The sequence below is a fragment of the Etheostoma spectabile genome, chromosome 15 (genome assembly GCF_008692095.1).
Source record: "Etheostoma spectabile isolate EspeVRDwgs_2016 chromosome 15, UIUC_Espe_1.0, whole genome shotgun sequence".
NCBI lineage: Eukaryota > Metazoa > Chordata > Actinopteri > Perciformes > Percidae > Etheostoma > Etheostoma spectabile.
In genome coordinates, this window is record NC_045747.1 from 4,913,141 (window position 1) to 4,918,941 (window position 5,801).

General features: G+C 37.6%; 1 long non-coding RNA gene across 1 annotated transcript in view; it reads right to left on the bottom strand.

Moving 5' to 3' along the window:
* LOC116703089 (uncharacterized) overlaps positions 1-5,801 on the bottom strand; it is a 20,068-nt gene that overhangs the window by 291 nt on the left and 13,976 nt on the right. The window lies entirely within an intron of this gene.

Here is a 5,801-nt window from a genome sequence, read left to right on the forward strand (position 1 = left end):
CACACACACACACACACACACACAGACTTATACATTAGATTTAGTATTTAGTTCAGACTTTTTGGGTGTATTTGTTTTCTGATTTTAACGCCGTAAAGACTGTTGCTGTTCTTGCATCACCCAGTACAGTATACAGTGCAGGATTTACATACACAAAGATTAAGAAATTTGCAGTCAGGTGCACATATTGTGACACATAGCTTTTAATAATACCTAGAGGGGAATTTCTTTTTGGTGCTACAAAAATTGGCAATAATAGCCAGATTAAGTGCCAACTGCAGGAAAGCATGTAGGAACACAGCCTCGAAGCTCACTGGTAAACACCAGCTAAGAAGTACTGTCTATAGTTTTTACAAGCAAGCAGTAATTGGAGACCAGGAGCAAGTGAGCACAAGACACAGAGGACGCCTGATCTGACAGACAAGAGGATTTGTAGTCTTCCAGCACTGATCTGCGAAAAAAAAGTGAAAAAAAATCTGAAACTGATTTGCATTTACTGGATGAACAAACCTTTTATTTTTTAATTTTTATAAGTGCTTTCCATGTGTTCTTTTAAAAATTTCAGAGCTTCTGTAGAGATTTATCTTCACAAGATACCTTTGAACTTGATAACAGTATTGTACACATCCTGTTAAGACACTGTTTGAGGCACTGATTCACATCTCCTGTCTTACCTTTGAGAGTACACACCATCTTCCTCATTTAAAGATTTGGGACAGATGCTGCACACCCTAAGGTCTAACCCTACATCCTATTGTGTGTGATTGATGCTTCAGCTTCTCTCATAACTTGCCATTTTGTTTCTGGTAACATGTATAGCGTTGTACTGCAGGGATGTACTGGGATGGCTGCTAATGCTGGAAAAGTATATCCTCAACTAAGAATGTATTTACTACTCCTCTGCATACTTTAAATGTCTTTTTTTTATTTGAAATTTAATAAAAAAATTAGAAACAAGCGATAGTTTGTGCCTCCTGTAATGCCATCCTATTTAATACATGACTTTCTGCAGGCTCTGTGTCATCCACATGATCGATACTTTCCTAAGAAAAACCTGTTGCATGCAATCTTATGCGTGTTATCTGCCCCCTGGTGGACTGCCCATGCACTGCAGGCAGTAGAGGTCCTTTAAATACCAAATCGGAGATGGCTTTCCTCTTTTACTAACCTGCAGTTGTAGGCATGGAACTGCTTGCTAATTTCTAAAAAGTTATGGTAAGAATAGCATTTATATTGTTACTTCAATATGAGTACTTACTGGATTGAAGCAATTTGTAATTTTACTGAGCTGGGGAAAAAAAAAGTCTTCTCTTACTTCGCTCCATGTTCTTGGAATAACTTCCAAAACTTGCTTCATCTAAATGATCTAATTAAGGCCATGTTAAAATGCCATGTAATTCAAAAGTGCAACTGCCACATGTGAAATAATCACTTTATATTTTGTAGATACTTATTTTATAGTAAAACAGTGTTGAAGGTTAGGGTTAGGCTATGTATCAAATGTGTTAAATCAAGCATTTTTTATTCATTTTCATATTTGGTTTTTTAAGCTAGAGCCAAGGTAGTATGCTGTAAAGCTGCACTAGGCCTATCTGAAGAATCCAGTGGTAGCCTGCCAACCATGTCATACCAGCTTGACGAGAAGGGGGACAAATAATGCTCCATGCTAAAGTTTTCCTGAGGAAAAAACTGGCATTCTCATTTTCAAAGGGGTCCCTTGAGCTCTCACCTTAAGATATCTGAATAAAAATGGGTTCTATGGGTACCCATGGGTCTCCCCTTTACAAACATGGCCACTATCTGCTAATCCCATGCAGTTTAGTGGGGCAAAATCAGAGCATTGTTTTGCATGCAGTACAAATGTGTTAGTTTGCATATTGTAAAATGGTGTATTTAAATATTTATGCATACTGGGGTCTCTAAACAGTCTCAGAGTCGCATAACTTGTGTATGACTAGAAAGCTAACCATCTTGTGGATTCAAAGCCTGATTGTATCATGTCTGATGATGTCAGTCCCTATTGTAGCCATTTCATTGTAGTGAGACCATTTATTTAAGCTTGACTTCAGTGCATACAAATGAGCTGTTGGGACCTAGGATAATCACAGCCCCATGAAACTTTACAACCACAAACTAGAGACCTACAGGGCATTCAGAGGATGTATGACTTTCCTGATTTGTTTTTGTGTATTTTCAGATAACAAAAAAAATACAGTGTAAGATGCTCTTAGAATGATTATGAATGGCAATGCATGTGACATGGAGTAGTTAGGGAAAGACAATGATGAGTAGATTCCTAATGTGTTGAACGATTTGTCTTTTTTTTAAAGAACGAAAGAGACAGGTTAACTCAATTAATTACCATTAATGGCTGATTTATCAAATATAATACAAATATATCACATAAACTGTACATATCACTTGTTACTATTTAAAAGTCTAGGTAATGCTAACCAACATCAACCTCTACATTATATTTAGTGGGCTTGTTGTGTGTTTCATTCTTAAAAATCCTCATCCTGCAATGTAGATTATTAGTACAGCCGTCCTATAAATATAGTACACAGTGCAGTACTTACAAACTCTGTACATCAGTATGTACTCTGAATGTAATAAGTAAAACTACAGGCTGTGACACCCGGCCAGCAGTCAGCCAAAACTCCCCTGAAACTTGAATCTGGGATTTTTTAAAAGTCTCCAAAAAGTAAATGTATCCAGCCTTTCTAGGAAGTTTGCCTTTTACACAACTGTCACACAACAATCTGTCACAAAAAAGTGAAGCTCATACCTGTATTTATAAGTCCCACCTGTTGACAGATGCACCTCTTGTCATGCAGTGTGGTGTCAAGATGACAAAGAACATCTCTGAAACAATGCAACCTTGCTGTATAACTGTGTTGACTGAAATAATAATCATTCTAAGTATGGCAGTGTATATTTTATTCAATCATTATATAAGTGTGAAAGCGTCTGCAAAGGGAGAAGATGAAGATTTTTTAGACATTCATGCATCTATATCCTGATGGAGCTGAACACTGTAAAGGCACATTAAGACTAAGGTTTTCAGCACCAGCATTAGAGCATCACAAGTGCTGTAACTCCTAGTTACATTAATGGCAGTGTTGGACATTTATGGCAGTGTTAAGCAGATGATCTACTGTAACTATGAGCAGTCGGAGATCCGCTGAGAGCTCCTCCTGTGAGAAATAACATATTATGTGAAGCTGGTGAGTGCAGCAGGCTGGAGAGAGGGACATGAAGAATTTTAAAATAAAATCTTGTCTATCAAGTGTCTGTGGTTGAAGTCAGTCAATGTCAGAAAACAAGTGCGGCTCAGTGGGGGACTTGCAGTGTATTGCATTTTTAAAAGAATTTCACAAGCTGGTATCTCTACCTGAAACATGTTGAATGATGTGAGTCGACAGCTGCTTAGAGGAGTGAAGGCTGAAGTCAAAGCAGGGTGTTCCTATATAAGCAGGTGATAGAATCAGAGTTTGCTCCTTTCTTGTCAGATTAGCTTTTATTGTGTAGCAATGTGTGGATATACTCATTTGCTCATCATTCAAAACAACCACACATGTTTTGTGTTTCTAGAAGTTAAACCAGTGGTAAACCTATGATTTTTCTTTTAATTAATTGACTAAAATAAGATTAATTTCACTCATGTTGCTGAACAAGTAGCAATGCTGTAACATTTTTTTTTGAACTATGACCTAATTAAACAAGCATTAATCAAAAAAACATACCGTTTTGTATAATCACACTCACTCCCAATTAACATCCAGTTCAATAACATACACACAGTTAATGGGAACATAAAGGGTTACATGATAGGTCTTAATTGTTTTAAAAAAAGAATTGTGATCAAAATTGTTTTTTTTAATTGTGATTACAATTTTTTTAAAATGATTATTTTGCACATTACGCTTTGCCAGTAAACTCTTTATTATGTCCTGTGTTCTGAATGGAGGAAAAAAAAAGCTAAAACGGGAAAAGTGTTAGAGGGAAATTGGGGGGTAACATGTCAGGAAAGATTGGGAACCAAACAACGAAAATTCAACTCTGGCCAAATAACGCAATGTTAGTAATGTCATCCCAACACACACCGTTTTACTGGTTGTCTTCTGGTGTCCCCCCCCATCTGGTCAAATACTAATATTTCCACCTGCCCTTCGAGCCATTTTTAGACATATCCAAATTTTCTCAAACAAACCAAAATATTTTTTTCATAGACTTTGGCCGTCCAGAGAACGGCAATAGAAACAGGATGATGTTTATTTCCTATTAAAATATTTAATATTTGTCTTTCAGCTGCTTTTGCATACATTTCAGTAGTAACACTAGATGTAGCCTACTATAGATTCAGTAGCCTACTGGATTTAAGTCACACAGTGACTGTTAAATGCAAATACTGCGTTTAGTGTAAAAGGAATGCTTTTAAGAGTGTTTTGTCCTTGGGCATCTGCTTGTGTGAATCCTCAGTAAAGCAGAGGGAGTCTAAACCAAACAGTGGGAGGGAGAGAGAGAAGCTGCAGAGGAAGGAGAGACTCAAAAGACAAGACAGATGGAGAGAGAGACTCAGAGAGGCAGTATATGTCAATATAAATAGTGTGTATAATGCAGTGAAGAGGTTAACATGAAGGAAAGGAGTAAGAAGAAGAAAGAAGAAAGAACATGTCTAAACCACTCAGCAATGGATAAAAGAAAGACAAGTAGAGGAATGGAAATGAAAGAGAAAGGATAAAGTATGAGAGATATCCTGTCAGTGACAAGATGCTGCAGGTGGTAGTGTCCTTGATTGAACTCGCTCCAGGTGGCATTATGATTCATCTTCTCATTGAAAGTGTGCGCTTATCTCATATTCAATGGACACTTGCTTATCTCTAAGTGTTTTGCTCATTTGTGCAGCCAAAGCTGTATTGCTTTTAAATATAAAGGAAAAAAAAACTAAGAAAAGATTTATGTCTTTCAGTTTGGATAACACACACGCACACACGCACACCCTGCAGCCGCTGAGACGATGACCAGTCATGTTGTCATTTCATAGTAAGTGAATGTGACCTGACCATTGGTAAATTTTAAATCTCAGCCCTGGCCTGTAACGTCAGCAGCGCCTGGGCTGCGGGCCGAGAGACAAAAAACGGTGCCAGGCACAGCCAAGGCCCAACATAGTAAGAGTGAAAACAGTTTCCATGGCAACAGAGGATGCTGCACTTGCTATATCTTAGGCTGACACTGGATGTGGCCTTGGACGACTTGTTGATGGTCTTGCTTTCCTTGAAGACTTTAAGAGGGTACACAGTGTATACTGAGGTCAAGTCACAGTTTATTGTTGTCTCTGTCATCCATATTTCTTATCAAGATACGTACAGACTAAAAGACAACGACAACAACAACAATGAAAACTAACAACTGAGGGGCTACAGTATAAGGGACACAAGACCCTTTGTAATTGTGCCAGAAGCTGACCACATTGTACAGTTAAATATATTACATGCTACAAACATGTATTTCATTAATGTAATGATATGTCCCTTTTTAAATCAAGTCCAACTTTTATTTGTATTATCAAGAAGGCATTTTAGTGTAATGTCCCCCATGGCAGAATTCTCAAATAGAAGGACAATACCACTCGAAAGACAGCTACCTTTAAAGAACAACATCTCTGAGTTATACGATGTCTTTCAGTAAAGGCCATACATAAAGAATGACGAGGCGTTTTTTTTTTTGTAAATAGGAAACCATTACCTTTTCAATTCAGCATAGAACGGACAGTGTATTATGTGTTCGATCCACCGGGA